Source organism: Prinia subflava, chromosome 18 (assembly GCF_021018805.1).
Source record: "Prinia subflava isolate CZ2003 ecotype Zambia chromosome 18, Cam_Psub_1.2, whole genome shotgun sequence".
Lineage (NCBI taxonomy): Eukaryota > Metazoa > Chordata > Aves > Passeriformes > Cisticolidae > Prinia > Prinia subflava.
The window spans coordinates 4,253,212-4,271,497 of record NC_086264.1 but is presented as its reverse complement, the minus strand read 5'-3'; the positions used below and the strand labels follow the sequence as shown (position 1 = coordinate 4,271,497).

The 18,286-nt window shown below is 42.9% G+C and overlaps 1 long non-coding RNA gene across 1 annotated transcript; it reads right to left on the bottom strand.

Annotated features, from left to right (window-relative positions):
* Window positions 1-6,064: 6,064 nt before the first annotated feature.
* Window positions 6,065-11,280, bottom strand: LOC134559937 (uncharacterized). Its single transcript, XR_010082637.1, has 3 exons — window positions 10,829-11,280; window positions 6,696-6,759; window positions 6,065-6,161 (listed from the first exon to the last, which is right to left on the bottom strand). It is a non-coding gene; the product is annotated as an uncharacterized LOC134559937 (long non-coding RNA).
* Window positions 11,281-18,286: the final 7,006 nt, after the last annotated feature.

Genomic DNA, 18,286 nt, shown 5'->3' with positions numbered 1-18,286 from the left:
GGAATCCAGATGTCCTGGTTCCTCATCCTGTCCCTGAACCACAAACCACACATCCCTGCCTTATTAACGACAATCACAGCACATGAAAACAGATTATTTATATCTAAATATTTCATCTATTCTCATTCATTATTCCCTAACTCACCAATGTAATTATGTTGGCAGGGTGACAATTTCTTTTTTTCCCAGTAAGAGCAAACAGATTGCTAGGTTTTCTGCTGAGATCCAAGCTGCTCAAGAACTCCCAAATAAATCAGATCAAAAGGACCACATTTCCATTAAAACATCGTTGGTCAGGCAGCAATGGGAGAGATGATTTCATAGCATCTTCCTTGGCTGAAGAAGGCTGAATTAAATAGTCTACCTCAAACAGCTGCATTAACAGCACTGATAAAGAAAGGTTAACTTTGAAAAGAATATTAACCCAGAATATTTAGCCAAATATAGACAAAGAGAGATAAAAAAACCAAAAAAACTTTGGAAAGTTCTGGTTTTTGAATGTCATGCGATATTTAACAATCCTCAGAGTTTGCATAACAAGCAGCTTTGGATAGAAAAAAAAGACAGTGTATGCAAAATAACTCCAAGATTCGCATTTCATAAATATCATTACAAGTCACTTCAGTGACATATTCAGATTACACATTCTCTGATTAGCAAAAATGATGCTTGTTCTGGTAAAATGCTTGCTTCCATGTATGGGAAATATCAGTGTATCTTGAGCAGAACACAAAGTTCCTTGAGAATTCACTGCTGAAGTCAGTAACACCACAATTCACTCTGTATAAGGCAAGCACTTTACTGGTTTGACAGTGCTTGGGCTGCCTCATCCTGAAGTAGCAGCTATGCTCTGTGTCCCAGATGCAAACATTATAGACAGATAATGTGCATAATCACAATCCTTTTGATTTCCCAGTGACATGCAGGAGCGGGGTTGTGCTTGTTAGCATGTAGACAATACGTACACTAGTCTTGTTCAAAAAGATACCACAGTTCATTGCCACAAAATTGCAGGTTCCTAATTCCAAGCAGACTTAGAGCAAAGGCTGAGAGCATAACATAGATTCATAATGTTCAGGTTTCAAAAAACAATCACCAATTAACAGGAATGTTTTGGCTGGGATTTTTTCTCTGCTGACCCCATGCTTCCAAATGCAACCCTGAGAAATCTCCTCTGTAGTGGAACACAACCAGTGGTATTTAAGAGCACTGGAGGGAGCAGACAGCTAAAGAGTACCCTGTTTTCATCTCTTACCAAGTCAGAAACTCTCCACCATGCGTGTCCTCTTCTGTTTTCTGTTGGCCAGGGTTTGGTGACTCCGTATGGCCCCCCTACAGTTCTGAAACCCTCTGTTGTTTAACACCATGAGTGAAAGGGGCACCATACCCTCTGTGTGGCCCTGAAGCTGCCCAGGAATGATTTCCTGCTCTCTGCAAAGGAAGATGCCTTCAGATTCTGTTAAATGATAACAAATAATGAAAAGGAGGCCTCCCCTAGTTCTAGCAATCCTATCCCTCCCACTGGGCCTTCCTAGAGGTTGCAAAGTTGAAACTTGCAAGTTTTGTTTCCAGAACATTGGTACTCTCATTTTGGTATTTTAAAGTAAACAATCCTTGGTTCCCATGTATTATTTAAGTAGACAGAAGTGGGTATCCAGTGCACAGATAATCAAACATCCAGCCTGCACCAGACAACCTTCTCAAATCACTTGAGAAACTTCTCTATTGCTGTTATCATTCTCCATCCACTTCCTCCAATTATCCAGCACTTCAAACAACATATCCCATGTTTTCCCCACAGCTGTGGGGTGAAGCAAGCAAGAGCCATGTTCCTTCCGGCTCCCCTAACAGTGCTTGCCCACAGGAGAAAAGAATGAGCTGCACAGATGTTGCTTGTATCACATTAATACCGAAATAACCTGTTGAAAGTAGGTTTGTTTTCAAACCTTCTAGTGAGAAAATATCAGTTTCAGACCAAGGAATTCATGATTTTAACCTGCCTATGAAGCTCTTTCATTGCCAGCATGTAAAATAGCTGCTTGTGTTTCAAGTTGCAAGTAGTAATGTTAAGGGTATTTTAACTGCTGCCAAAACATTTACATGAAACTGCTATTCAGATCAAATTATCTTGAAACTGCAAAGCGTGCGTGGATTCCAAATTATTCAACTTGGAGAGATTGTTGCAAATTGAAATTACACAGTAGAAATCCACAAAACACCACGATTGCTTCCAATTCAGAGATGGTAAAAATGGCTCTTAAAAGAACTCTTCTCCTTAAATGCAGTAATGAAACAGACACAGGCTTTGGCTATGTTAAAATCAGTATTCCACCACCAGAAAACCCTTTCTTTGAGGCAGGCTGGGTGGTTCTGGCTTTGGTTGAACCACCCTTCAGACACAGACAGCTCAAAGAGAGGGGTGGTGTGGAAGTGAAGCTAAAGCACAGAAAGTAAAGAGCTCTGACCATTTTGAGAATGACAAACTGAAAACATATATTCCACAAGTGCAGTAAACTATCAGAGGTGCTCAGTGTTGCTAGGATCCTATTAACTATCTCACATTTACCTTTCAGGAACACACCGGTTGTGGAAAAGAGTCCAGAATATCACCAAAAAGAGGATTGGGAAATTTCAAGTTTTTGATGAACCATCATTCCAGGTATTTTGATGTTCTTTCCTTTGTATAATATTCCAAACAAACTGCTGCTATTTAGTAAGGATTCTATGTTGCAATAAAAGAACAATCTGGCCACATTAAAGACATCCCTAAGAAAAAAGTGCTTCCCTCAAAGAACCATAAAGATAATTTTCCAAGAATGACAGGAAGGACTGTCTAATTTAGCACCAGAGGTGAGGGGTCATTTCTCTCTAGCAGAGAGGAGATGGACAGATGAAAAAACTAAATGCAGAAAAATCTTGGAGATAAAACTAAAATCTCCTAACTGCTGTCAGGAAAGAGCTGACAAAGAGAAGTGAGGGTTGTAGAAAGAGCTCACCTGTGAGGAATATTGAGTGTGGCACTGGAGCAGGGTCCTTTGCCCTTTCAGTCACTGATAACTGGAGATTAACATCTAAAATTTGTGTGCTTTTCCCCTGCAAGTTGGTAGTTGATTTGTTCTAATTCCTTCAGTGAAATATACTGAAAAGCAGCAAAAAAAGCAATAGAGTAAGGCAGGTTCCCCAGATGTGGTGCGGAGTGCTCAATGGGTATTTGTCTGCAAGAGAAAAGTGCTTGTGTGCTCTGCCACTGTGGTGTGTTTTATTGTGGCATAAAATCATAGTGATTTCAGCATTAGCCTGATCAGCAGATACTCTGCAGTTATGGGTGTTCTGTGGATAAGTCACAGATGAGGCATCCTGTTCAGAACAATCTGATACACTTCTCTGGGAAAGGGAAAAGGAATTATAAGGAAAGAGCCAGATGAGGAGGAAAGAAATACTAATGATCTCTTCAGGGGCTGTGCTTTTTCCACTTCTTCTTTTAATGTGCACGTAGTGACAGCTCTGTGAATAAAATACCAGAAGAATATCCATGAGCTTCCACAGTCTACACATTTCAAAATAATCTAATACCTGTTCTCTGCTGCATTCAGATGAAGTGGGGTTTTCTCCTAAAAAAACCCTAAAGATTGAGGTCTGCATGTCTTAGGAAAAAACACTTCTGCAGTATTTCTGACATGGTACATCTGGCAGTGCTCTTCATGTAACCTGGGAGAAGAGGGGCACAAGGTTTCCCACATCATTTCCTTTCTTACCAACCCTTGAGGCTTCCAGCAGGGAGACATCTCTTTGTTCTCCACCTTAAAGAAAAAAAAAAGAATCTGAATTAGTGGCTTTGGTTCAGTAGGGCATTTCAACACCTAGTTTAAGGCTCAGATGAGCTCCTGTGAGTACAGGAAGTGTGGGGGCAATCAAAATGACACAAGCTCATATGTAAATATTTCCCTGGATGAAGCTTCAAGTTGCATTTGGGAAAGTGTGAAGTTACATAAAGAAAAGAACACATTAATTCCTTTTCTTTTTTCCCCAACTTTATTTAACTGCATTTTTCTCGAAATAGGCATGTGTGAAAAGCTACACTATTGTAGATAAAAATATATAAAATGGAGTAGATTAAGTATTTGAAAATTAATTTCTCAGGAGACCCTTTCCAGTCTAGACATATCTTGCCAATTTGTTTGTCTGATCTCCCTGTGAACAGAACATTTGATACTGCAGGCCATGCAAAGATCTCTGATAAGCTTGCAGCTTCTTGCAGCACTCTGTGTTCACAATGAACCTCTTAACTACAACTTTCAGCTTCTCTGCATCACCCCCATTCTGCATTTTTTTCACCACATGCTTTCTTCTTTTTTCACCCTGTGCCTTCATCCCATGGGGAACCATTGTCAGCCTTCAAATCTCCTTTGAGGACAAGGATCTCTGAGTTCACACTTCCTCATCCAGTTCACCCTCTGCCTGCTGGATGCACACTGCTGAACTGGTAGGATTTGATTGTGCTCTTGCTTGTTACCTATCCTCACCCTTTCCTAGTTTGTACTTGGATAGGAGCCACTGAAGGGAAAGGTGAATCTAAGGAATTAAAGGAGTTTCCACCAGAAAGATTCCAGAAATGAAGCTGATCATCGGGGGTGATGCTGACTCATTAATGCTACTTCTTGCTTTTTAGTTATGCACACAATGCAGCTCTGTAATTAAGCTACGGGTATAATATGGGACAAATGTCACATATGGCTTTTTTCCTGTTTTTAATTTTCTTTCTTTAGTTATTACTGGGCCCACTAGATGAGAAGAACAGTTGTGCTTGAATTTTGCCATTTTAGATTAATTTGTAAAACCCATGGTGTTTCCTGAAAACTTTATCTTTATTATAAGCTAGATAAAGCACTTTTTTTCTGAAAGCCTTCTTTAGTCCAGATATTTTGGATTGAAAAAGAAAGGCATGAATATTTGGAATTCAAATTAAAAAATGACCTAGGAACAGGAGATATCTACAAGCCTTGAAATTTAAGGAGACCAGACCAGTCATCCACAAGGCAAGCCATCTCTGTTAGGAAAAGTGTCTTTACCCCTTCACCTGTAAGTAATGAATGAAGCTGAGTTCCAAGTCAATATCCAGGCCTGCTTAGGTTGACTTTCTGTGAAGAACCTATTACAGGATGCCAGTAAACCTCCATAGGGCTACTTTAATTTTCATCATTCAAATAGGCCAGTGTTATAAATGCCAATACGATATTCCAATTAAAATAATAATTTGGTTTATTAATAAAGATCAAATCACAGAATTTCAGAAACCCACCAACAGTGGAGAAACTTGACAGAGTTTTCCCGGGAAAATGCTAAGGGTGAACCGTGAGATACAGGGCCTGGCAGCCTGCTATCTCCCCCAACGGTTCACAAATTTGCCCGGTTCGGGGCTTGGTTTTTATACACTTTATTCTGCCCTCGGCAATATTTCCCCATATTTCCCACTGTTTCCCGACTAGCTATACAAATTCAGGAGTTTCCCCGACCAGGCTGGAAAGAGTTCTTTTCTCAGTTCATATGTTAATGTCCAATTTCTATAGATCCTTATGGTTGATGAATGATCGAGATATGGGTGATGACTAAAGGCGGAGCCCTGGTAGATCGGGGGCTAGAATGACGTGCGTCTACACTAATATGGTTCTAAGCACGTAATCTGATTTATTCTGTGAGATGGTGGGTTAAATACAGACAGAATAGTTTACAAGAACAGGTGCATTTTGATAAGCAGTAAGAATACAGAAATATGTAAGCTATTGCAGTTTAAGGTAGCTACCGTGTTTTCTCAGTAACTGTTCTATGCTAGTAACATTACTATCTTAACACATTCTTAGTAGCAGATAAGTTTATCTGCTACTACGTATGCTGAACGTACTGAGGCCTGCTAGACCAGGCCTGAGGCCTGGTCTGAGGCCTAAGTTAAGGCCCAAGTGTAGATAGCTCTACTTTATGATATAAGTTATCTTCTTACAGATGACTGGAGAGGGAGTAGTCGGGAACCGTTGATGTTTCTGCCACCTTATCTCTCTGGGTCTCCTGCCGGTGCTGTCCGTTTCCCATAAGCCTATTGTCTCTTTTCTGAATGGAGGCCCATGCTTTTTCAGGGTTGTTAGTTTCACCATCTGCTGCAAGGTCTCCTAAAACATAGACTTTTACCTAATACAAATTTATACAGTTTTATAGTTTTCCAATTTACCATAAGAACATGAATTAATCATTTCACATTTTTCACATCAGCATTAAGAAACACCCACCATATCTCATCTCTGCCCCTCACCATCCCTGAAACGCTGTGTTTAATCATAGTGTTCAATCACCTGAGCAGCCAAGAAAGGAAGAGCAGCTGGAATAAGCTCTGTATCTTGGTGCTGCAGAATCAACTGGCTGGTTAAAATTTATTAGGATTCAATTTTTTTCCACAGAGGCAATAAAGTATGATTCTAGCAGGCTTAGAGACCTGCCTCTTACAGAACCTGGCACTGATTTCAAAACAAAGCCCCAAAGCCCTGGAGAAAGGCATATTTTTAGGAATATGTGTTTCTGTACCTTGAGCTCACCAAAGGGGTAGAAATGTTCACATTTTCTTTAGCAAGGATGTAATATGGCTTGCTAGGAATAACCTTTATGTACCCTTGTGTGAATCTAGAATTAACAAATGCTTCCCACCTTACCAATTTCCTCTGTGAAGCTTGCTTCCTCTGGCTGATAGCAAGTTCCCAATAAAATCAGTTTGTCCTACGGATGCAGAGGAGTCTTTGTCAGAAAGAAATTCCTCACAAACCATGGATAATCATTATCCACTCTGAATTACCTAATTATCTTTTGGGGGTTTCATTTATTGTGTGGAAAAAGAAGCAAGAAGTTTTCTTGCCAGCTCCCTCATAAGTGGCCTAAATGCCTATTGTCTGAGGGAGATCACAGGCTAAGGCTGCTGTCCCATTGTCCAGCTGGGTTCCTGCAACAGCCTGGCCCCATAAAACAGACATTTAGCTGAACAGAAGCAATTAGCCCTCCATCGTGGCCCCTGCTCACAATAGCAAAACCAGCTGATGGACCCTTAACCTGAAACAATGGGAGGACAGGCATGGGCTGTGGAACTCTCACAAGCACCAAACTCCTTCCAGAGGGGGACCGTGAGAAAGTGGAGCCTGTAAAAAGCCTTTCAGTGGATGAACTCCTGAACAGCCTTTTATCCTCTGAACTCATCAGTCAGCTGTCTGTGGGTGCAGCTCTCTTTAGAAAACCCCAGTTCAACTGCAACCTGCCAGTTTGTAATGATAAACATTTCTGCTGAGTGATATTCTGTCTCAGCACTGTGTTCACCCCAGTATGGATTTATTCAGCAGCATCTTTTCCCTCCAGCCCTCTTTCATATTCCTTATTGTGCTTGTTCCTCTTCCTAATGATCTGGGAATAGCAATGACCACCAGTGAAAGCACAGCAAGAACTGAACACTGCTCCTAACAATGGCAGTGAGGATTCACTTAAGATTCAGATGCTGAGAAAATTCCAGCAAAGAAGCTGGTGAGCTCAGAAGGTCAGCCCTTCCATATGAATCCAATAATTCACTTCCTTTTGACTACATTCTCATCCACTTTTGCCACCACCCCTAATCAATGGATACCCAGAACTCAACTCCTGCTAGCAATAAGGCTCTGGTCAGTGAATGACCACTCTTTAAAGCTGTGTACAGCACCGTGCCTCCTCCCACCTGGAATGTTTTCCAAGCACCTTCAGGCAATAGTTTATCACTTGCAAGTATGAAACTCTTTGAAAACACAAGACCTTTGCTAGTGGCAAGGCTGAGATACCATTAACTTTGAGAAAACAGTCCAAAGTAAACAGAACCATCTACTTCATTCAGCACCTTTGGCAACAGTCCAGTAATTTGGTTTTCATCTGATGCTGTGAATTTTCTGTAGGCACACATTCCTTATGAGCATCATTCCTCCTTCCCCTTGTGCTAAATTTCCCTATAGTTTAGTGGTTTGTATACCCCAGCCCCAGAGTACTGACTTCTGCCTTGGCAGGCCTGTTGCCAGCCAGCTGCAAATGGATATTCCGTTGATTTTGGAATCTCCTTCCTAAAACCTAATCTAAAATCCAGTGAATTATTTGGTGATTGAGTAAGGATTTTCAGTGAATATCACAGAATGGTTTGGGCTGGAAGGGATATTTAAAGACCACCTAGTCCAACCTCCAAGGTGTCCCATTTCTGTTGCTGTTACCATGGTTTGCATTAAAAAACCCTTTCCTTTGTTCAGCCCCATCGTGGATCTGTTTCCCCATCATATCTACTCATTAAATCTTTTGCAAGAACTAACAGAGAAGCCATCCCAATATAGGAGAAGACTGGTAGGATTTTGTGGTCCTTTAAATGTAACTATGACATCTACCCAAAAGTGCCACTGGAAGAATGAGGAGTAAAATAAAAGAAAAGCCACTACATTTATGAACAATCAGATGGTACCAGAAAGCTCCTACCCCTGGATTATCTGTCCATCCAGGGACCTGAGTAAAACAATCAAACACCTTTACTGGTTTTATGGGCATTCTTCTCTTGCTCACCGATAGATGGGAGCAGAGATTTCTCTACTCATGAAACTTTCAGGCTACAGCGCTTGCAGTTTTTTGTGCACTGTAAGGGGCAAAAAATAAAACCAAACAATGTCAATATAGCTCATTCGCCTGTCCACAGGGAGAAGGATATTGTTTTGTTTAGTAGCATACAGATGAGGTTTGTAATGGGAGTCAAATAGAAAGCAGAAGTCAGCACTCTCGTATTCTTTAACACTGGAATTTTCTGGTTTAGTATCTAGAACTGTTCAGAGGGTATTGAATAAATGTACAACTCCTCATTGTTATTTCCCAGATTATGTGTGTTTTGCATGGATCCAAGCATTTACAAAAGCCATTAAATGTGTCCTGAATTTCCATTCATTTTTCTTACAAGATCAAAGAGGAGAAGCTGTCCAGATGTAAATAGCTAAGCCTCTAATGAGATGATCAGTGAATTGTTTCTCTCTTGTGTTAGAAGCATTTAAATTACAATATTGCACTTAGGGCACTCTGCACTTCTGACTTGTATAGCAGGATCCCAGCACCTAACACAAGCCAGGCAAATAACTTCAGCAATTAGCTTTCAACATAGGTCCCTGCCCTCTGACCTCTGCTGCTCATCAGAGGTGAGCCAAATGCTTTGTTGAACAACATTAATCAGGTCTGGCACTCCTCTAGGGTCGAGCATGTCACTAACAGTTTCTAACAGCAAGGAGCTATTTGCAAGAAGCAAAATCTCATGTATTTTCTGCACAATAGGAGCCTGACTTAGCCATACTGGAGGTGAAGCAAAGCCTGATCTGTGGAAACCTGGGAATGGCAGTGCAGCACCTGCTCAGGTGCCACCTCTGTGACACTGTCAGGACTCCTCCAAACTGCCAGCGAGGGAGAGGAGGATCAGTTTGCATAGCCTGAGGTTGGTTGGTTTCTTTGGGGGATTTTTTTAATTTCCTCTATTCCTGCATAAATATTTTGTGCAAGCATAGTAGGAGTATAAATTTAAGTGCCCCTGGAGCCACCTATAAAGACGAGGGTTGGCAGGACAGAGAATAAAGAAAACCTCCGTCCTGCCCAGCTTTGGGACATGGGCTGGTGTTTACAGCACATCAGTACAAACTAGAGGTGAGCTCAGTGTGAGATGCTGCCAAGGAATACCAGCGATGTCTGCAGTGGTAGAACATGGTGCTGAGGCAGGAAGAGAGCATTTCCTCTCTGCTGCCCCTCCTCTGCACCTCACCCCAGACAGGGGCCTTTGTTGGGCAGCAGTAGGATGTAACCAGGGAGATGCTTTGCCTGAGCTTTTGCCTGGTTCCCAGTCAAGCCCTTTATTCCTTGTTTTTCTTTTACTGATGTTCACTACCATGTTTATAAGTTAGAGCTGAAAATTCCAGAGAAGCAGGTGGTAGGGGCAGTTGGAGGTTTCATAAAGGAGGCATAAAGGAGCTCCTGAAGAGAGCCTAAAAAAATGTACTTACCTAAACTCATTCAATCTTCTTTTTTAAGAGATTTCTTCTTTATATTAAGAGTGAGTTTACCACCCTTCCTATTAACCTAGCCTTCCAAAACATAGAAATCTTCCAGAGTCTTGATTTTGTCGTGGAGTGTGATGGCTTTTAACAGCCTTTCTCTGCCTTTTTTTCATGTCATTTGCATTACTCAAGGGGAAAGATCTCTCCAGCTCGCTTTCATAAGAGGGTTTCTCTGAAGCAAGAGTCAAAAGTGATGATTTTTTTTTTTCTTTTTAAATTCTGGCAGTAATCTTGCAGATACCACTACTCTTAACTTGCATGGCTAGAGCAAAAGTTGCCAAAGCTCTGGGGGAAAAAAAAAAAAGAAGAGAGAGAAAGAGGAAAACAAAAGCAGCTGACTGCTGCCAACTTTGCAAATTAAAAACTCTGATTTGTAGTGTGGATGTGCTCCAAATTTATCAAAGCCACGTCTTAATTCTAGTAATAAGCTCCACTAAAAACCAAACTCTTTGACGTAAAACTGACTTTTGACTTCCTAATTTAACAATAACAGCAGCCCTTCTGAAATGATAGTGATTATCATTTAACTCATCACTCCTCTGTTAGTGATGAGTTAAAAATTAAAATTCAAACCTTATCCTGCAAGACGGAGCAGTTTCACACATTTTTAGACTGCTTTATGGTAACATGAGGAGGAGTATTGCAAAATCACCCAACAAAACATCAGATTAAGATGCCCTAGTGATTCAAAATTTAAGGATGCCAGTGCTCCCTACCTTATGTGCCCCTTCTGATCTGGAAGCCACCAAAAGCCCTTGTGAAACTCGAGTGCAAAGGCTCCAGGCCCAGCCTCAGCTTTGTGCTCAGGGTGACAGCCCCATGGCATTTTGGTTTTACATAACCAGTGATGCGGCCTGGCGGTGTCCTCCGAAGGCCACTGACCCCCTCTGGTCAGCTGCTGCAGGTCTTCGAGGTGCCGCGTCCTTCTGCGGCGAGTTGTCCTTCAAAGGACGCTCCTTGCCTCAGAGGCACAGGCACTCCCCAGTGATTCAGCTCACTTGTGAAGCACGGTTACCGGGGCACCCGAGCTCGGAGGCCAGCAGTGCCCTCTGAGGGGGAGCAGGTGGAACTGCTCAGCCGGGCAGATCTTCTTCTTCCTCAGGCGGCGCAGAAAGGACAGGCGAGAGTCAGATGGATTCTCCAGGGCGTTCTTTATTCTGGAACCAACGACCTCGAAGAACCCCAAGGGCTCTAAGTGCCCTGCTTATATAGGGACTAAAGGGGGCAGGGCCAGCCACTCGGGCCAATCAGAACAAGGATTGAGAACTTGGCCAACCAGGGGAAGGATCCAAAAGTGCACCAATCAGGGTGCAGGATGACAGGGAAATGTAACTTGGACCAATAGGGAAGAAGCAATTAACATAGGGGCATGGAATCATGGGATTTGCTCTGGGGAGGTCGCCGTAAAAAGTTGAACATGAACAAGGGAGACTCCCCAAAGGGGAAGACTGTTGGCTCACAGCATACTTTTCCTCCCAAGGGGAGTGCTACTCTCATGGAGGGCCTCTTGGGCTCCCACAAACCAGCTCTTTTTATTATAAGCTGTGGGGTTCAGATAACAGTCGTGAAAAACAAATTCAAGTGGAAGCAGAACCCTGGATACTGACCGAGACAGAAAACATTCAGAAAAACCAAATATTTCTTATTTCTTGTAATCACCTGTGTTACAGCGATCAAATGTTGACTGGTGTTTGCTGACAACTTGCTTTGCAGGAAAAACAAAGGGAAAGAGAAAGAAAGAGAGGGATTTTCTTCATTTCTGATAAATCTGTAGTTATGGCCTTCAGTGACAGATTTGCCAACAGCAAAGAGTAAGACAAATATCTGCAATCTGCAGTGTCTGAAAGCAAACTCAGACATGCCCTCACTGTACTGCTTTTGTTTGCAGAACCTTTCCATCTGGACGAGTAGCAGGAACAGGAAAGCATTTAAAGCTAGGAAAACCACCATACTGCTGTCTATAAAGCACTGATAGAATTTTTATGTGCAGCCCTAAAGAGAATGACATGCAGTGCTTTTTTGTTTTTTTCCTTTTTGCTAAGTAGGAGAGCTCAGATGTTTGCAAGCAAAACAAAATAAACTCAGGCACTGAAACTCCTTCCTGAAATGTGTCTGGTGGCTGATGCCATGGCACGTTCCCCAGCACACACACTGTGCATCCCTTGGGTTGTCCTGGGCACTGCTAATGGCAGCCACGACACAAAAGGGAAGGTAATTAGCAGAGAATGCTTATTGCTGCAGCTAGAAAGTAGACAAATAATCTTTTGGGTTTCAGGACATTGCCTCAGTGTTTTCAAACCAGCACCTAATCTTCCCAGACCCCACTCTGGCTGTTCCTTTCTTCCTTTCTCTTCTTAGCCCCTTTTTTTGCAGGGACTGTGCCTTATTTTGATTCACTCAGTTTCTTTCCTCTCAAACAGCCACAGGGCAGGCTTGCTGTTGCCAGGGATATGGTCAATGCATGTGACATCGTGCCACCAAAAACAATCCCATTTATTTCTGGTGTGATGCTGCTAAAATCAGCATAGCCAGGCTGGGAGCAGGACAATTCAGTCAGCCATGAAATTTTGTGAGAAGAATTTTCTTTAAAGGAAGTGTTCTTAAAAAATAGCTCTCAAGGAGAAATGTGCAGGTTTTGCTCGTAAAATGGTTGTTGGCAAAGGTTTCCTTGCCAAAGTCCAGTCAAAATATCACTGAGGGATGGTAAACACCTGCCATTTTGACAAGAAATTAGTAGGCTACATAGCAGTGTGGAAAATATTAGACTTCTTTCTCCCCCAACCTCAAAAAGCCTGTTAGGAGATGAAGACTCTCCAGCTCTCAAAAGTATAGCTGTTTTACCAAAATTCAGTTAATGAAGAATAATATTTTGGGAACAAGAGAAAACACTTCTGTAGCATGTGGAGTGCTAGGAATAGATGGAAAGTTGCCTGGATAAACAGCTCAGCAACTCTGGGATGAATTATAGGAGCATTTGTATGCATGATTGACTATCTGTGTAAAAAAAAGACAAGCAGTCAAACACAGGAATGATGTGCTGGGTAGACCTCTAGGGCTGTTATTAACTTGCTTTAGGACAAGACTTGATCTGTCACATCCAAGTGTGACCCAAGGAAGTTGAGATAAATCTATATAAGTAAATAAATAGAGGAGGAGGCCTCACTGGGAGGGAACTCAAGGTATGTTATCTACATCTGTGTTTCTGGGTTTGGGGTTTATTTAGACTCAAGTCAGATTTTGAACTGTTACTTCTCCACTTGAAGTTTTTTTGGCAGTTCCAGGAGGGCTAAAGGCACAGATCCAACGGGTTCCTTCCAGCTGTGCAGTCCATGGGCACTGGCAGGGTGTTGGGAGCTGCACAACTTCAAACCAGGGAAGCTGTCAGGAACTCAGCCTTGCACAGCTCCTCTCTCAAGTATCAACTGCAAAATGTCAACATCACCTTCCTAAGAGAACACAAGTAATTAAACAAGGCCTAATTAATTAGTGTCAGGAAAGCAGATGTAGCAATTATGGCAGAAGTAAACAAATGTACATATTGTAAATTGTTCTGCAAAGGATTTGTTCTGAAATCCCTATGGCCCTTTTACTCCTCCCCACGATGTTATTGGAAAGGCCATCATGGAAAATATAGAGATAAATGGCAAATTGATGAGGAACTAATGTACTTTTATAAGTTTATATCTCAGGAAAACAATCAGCAAACAGACTCCGTTATTAACCATTTGAGACTTAGGGGTGAAATACAATACTGCTATTTAATTTCCAGAACATGCAACATCATGTGTCACAGATAAGTCAACATTATGTTTAATGTGACTGTGAAAAAGCAAATGTAGTGCCACACCACTCTGGTGTTTGAGCGGAGCCTTTAGACTTAATAAAGAATCTGCACTGAATGAAATCTCTCATACCTTGTAGATATGAGGATGACCCAAGCTCAATAAAACAGACATTGGAATAATGAAACACCCTTGGAAAACTCAGAAAAATGTCAGAGTTGCCTTTCAGAATTACCTCAAGATGATAAAGAGGACAAATTTGGCTGGTTAGGGATATAGGTGTAGAAGCAAATGGGACTAATGTACTGGAAGAAGTAGTTGAGATATTAAGAAACCAAGAGTACTGTGTGTGAAAAAGTGGCACAGCTAGTGCCATGCTGAGGGGAACAGCCCCATAGGCAACCAGGAACAATCACTTTCTAGATCTCAACAGATTATCCTTCACTCTGTGCTCTTTTTTCTCTGCAGGTAATAATGGCTTGGTGCAGAGAGGATTGGAGCTGTGATGTACTTTAGGGTAGAGTGAGCTCACTAATTCATAATGTGAAGAAGGTGTGAAGGTGGAAAATACCCCCTTGCCTTGGTGAAGAATTAAAGGATTAAGGTAGGCAGCAGCAGCCTGTGGCTGGGGTGTTGCAAGACGGAAATTGCAGAGGCCACACACTGCTCTTCCCACCTCTTTGTGATCCCCCTTTTCCCCCAGATGATACTGATACAAGTCAGAAAGAGAGGCTTTCATGGTCTATGCCAGGTGTTTTGGTTTGGAAAGACAGGTATCTGTCAGGGAAAACTGAAGTTTCCCTTGGAATGGAGAATGTAAAAACCTCTCCCTCCAAATTATTACAACTTTGCAATTAGGAGATTTCAGGCAAAAATATGGGAATAGGAATAAAAGTTCTTTACTAGGAATATTAATAAAATACACAAATGCAGTAGTACAAAAAACAAACAAACAAAAAAAAGTCCTAGAAAACCTTGACAGAGTCAGAGACACAACCTGACACCCTGTTGTCAGGGTGTTGGAGGTAGTCCGAAATAAGTCCTCCTGGAGTAACAGACATTGTTCTGTGAAGTGGAGATGATCCTGTAGAAAAAAGGGTCCAGGGCTGGTGAGATGGGTCCAGTCTTCCTCCAAGAATTCAGTGGAAAAACCGGCTAACTTGGTGTTTGGGATTGCTGGTTTTATCCCAGTGGAAAGGCTTCCCACTGGGTGGAGCATCTCACAATGGAATGAAGTAACATCATCAGTCATGTGAGAGGCCTTAAATGGCCCGTTCACAGGTGATATCCCTCAGAGGAGGATGGGTGGAGGAAGAGATAAGGAGGCACTGTCTTATCTGGTGTTATCAGTTGTCCCATTAACAGAAGGCATCCACCCTTTTCCCCCCTCCCTAGAGTTACAAGAGATAAAGAACATCTCCCAACCGGTTTGAACAGATGAAAATAGAATACACATTTTTGGTTACATTTTTCAACCCAAAACAGGAGCTCTCCGTGAGGTCCTGTAAAACCTGTTCTATCTGGAGGGCACCTTTGCAGATTTAGTTATGCAGTCAATTTCATTGATCGAGTAGTCCTAAGCGACTAGGAAAACTTGGCATCTGCCTTGATCCCCCAGTACTTCTCAGATAATGACATCAATCAGTTTCAGTCTGTTTCAGGGGAAGCTTAAGCTGAGCTTTTGACAGCCTCAGAAATGCTGATGGTGAATCTCTCCAACCACTTTTCAAGAGCATCCTCTTAGGCTTAGCTGATAAAAAGCAGATTAATCTATCACGGATGTCGTTTTCCTCCAGCACCAATATTCTCATTTGTCACATGTCGCTGGCAAGGAGCAACTTTGACCTTTAAGGCAGGAATATGTAAGGTGTTGTCAAAATGAATCAGAAATTCAAAATAGATGTGATACAGCATTTCCAAGACTGGAGAGAGAGAGACTTCACTCATGCCCCCATGAAGTCCCACGTTCTTTAGAAACAGCAGTGGCAAACACCAACAAATCTCTGCTTTACTCAAATACATTCTGGTGAACTTGACTGTGCTTGCAAGGAGAGGCGAACAATAAAAACAATGAGTGGTGCAGACAAAGCTCTTTCACCTGGCAAAGGGACCTGGCCTTCTGCAGCTTTGTCACTTCAGCCTTGATAGATTGCAGCCTTGGCACTGAGGATTGCTGTGTGCCTTGCTGAGTTTGTAAGGCAAGTTACATGAACGGACACAGAAAAGCTCTGCTTGCTGCAGATATCACCGAGTTCAACACATCCTCAGGTTTCTGTGGATTGAATCTATTTCTCCTGGAACTGAGAGGGCTCCTTTTAAAAAATCCTCACCTCACTGAGCCCAGCAGTGTCCTGCTGAACAATGATCTTGCCTAAAGTGGTGAATATTCCAACAGGCCCAAGCCACAGCACCTGGCCATTGCATCTCCAGCCTTCAATAGCCCCTGGAGAGCAGGTGAGAATTCATATTTGTGTCTGGGAAATGTTCTCTCCTGGAAAGGGAAAAGCAGCATTTCCTTGCCCACCATCACAGCCCTGCCCCTCTGTCTGTCAGCACTGACACTGGCACTGCTGTGGCTCAGGAAGAAGCAGAGGACAGGATGGAAGGTGCTGCTCCAGTGTGGTGCCCACAGGTGCTGAACTGCATCTGATCCTTCTCAGGAGAAGTTATGGGATCTAAATTCAGTGCCCAATGCAGCCCTGTCTGACTTCCTGGGATTGGAGCTCATTGAGCAAACTAAGGGGAAATCGCTGCAGTGTGAGGGTTGCCAGGCTGATATCAGCAGGAAAGAAAGAACTCAATGAAATTGAAAAATTACATATTTAACCAGTAACTGGATGGCAATAATTGTTTTAGGCAAACACTGAATTTTGTTTGGGGCCATTAATTACATGAGTCAAGCTGCTGACCTGAGTGGGAGTCAGGGGTTTGCAAACCACAGACGGCACAGAAAAGATCCCTCCCACCAGCAACCAATTCACTGCCCTTGTAAGGGGTTTGCACAGAAAATTCACTGCAGGACAAGGCTGGAGGCAGCAAGGGAACCACACGGCTTTTATGCAGGGACCCTCCTCTATTTCCTGTGCTGTGGAGCATGAGGCAGCATTGCTTTATGTTAAAAGACAAAAAGGAGCAACCTAAGGACAGGGAGTTGCAGGACAAGGAAACCCACACTTCCAAAGACAAACTTGCCTTGTTTTTACTCTCCAGAGTAAAAGGGCAAGTCTGCATTTGCTTCATTCCCCTCAGAAGTGCCAACCCTGGCTCTGCTGAACAGGATACAGCCTGTATTGATTTTGCTCTGAGAATGATGTAGCTGAACATCAGATGGGTGACACACACCCTAGAACAAGGAGTGATAACGAAGCTGGAATAGCAAAGCTGAGCCCTAAGCAAGGTTTGATTCTTGCCATGGAATCACCAGGGTTTATGAGCTCAGAGGCTCGGAGCTCTCCATTATCTGACAGACGAGGTCACAGAAAGCCCCAGAGCTGAAGGAGCCATGGAGGTACCTCAGCTCAAGGTGGATGCACTGCCAGGCTGTTCCTGCCTGGGCCACTTTGGTGCCAGAGAGGAATTTGGAAAGGGCTCTAACACTCCCTGCCAACCCCACAGCAAGAGCACCCCTGCTTTTCCTAAAACACACATAATCCCTTTCCTAGAGCTCCATGGGAACTCACCATGGATCTCCATCTGTGCAAGGCACTTAGGGAGGCTCTGCTGCTCCAGCCTGTCCTCACTGTTATGTCCTGGTTTGCTCCAGGAATTCCCAGCTCAGAAATGTCTCCGGGCCCCTCCACTGCCATCCCACTGGCTAGCTTGGGAGATTATTCTTGGCTGGGATTTTCACTGCCTCTCATATTCCAGGTTTCCCGGTTCTTTCTTTTTCCCACTCCTGTGACCTGACCAGCTCCTCAGTATTTACAAAAAAAACCCACGTCCTTTTCTCTGTTGCTAAATGCAGTTTGACACCATTCAGTGACCCTGTTAGCCCAACTCAGTCTTTGAAAACACATCTGTCATGGGTTAACAGAGTTTGATTTTTTTTTTTTTTTTTTTTAGTTAAAGAGAAAACTAGAATATTGCCCTGTTGGGACCTTGGAGTTGTTTTGGAAGGGACAGGCACCTATCAGAGTCCACTTTAGATATTGGCATATTGTTTGACAACTGGGAAACGACTTTGTGAGTACACATATAAAGCTGCATCTGTTCAAGCCAGGGCTTTTTCCTTCCAGTCAGGAAAGCAGTGGTGGGAAACACCAGGAAAACACCCTGGGCAGCCACGGGCTCCAGGCCAGGCCCCGTTGCCCTCTGGGCGGCCGGGCCCAGCTGGTCCTGGGAGCCACTGTCAGCTGGGGAGCCTGGCCGGTGGGCCCCTTTCCCTCCCACAGC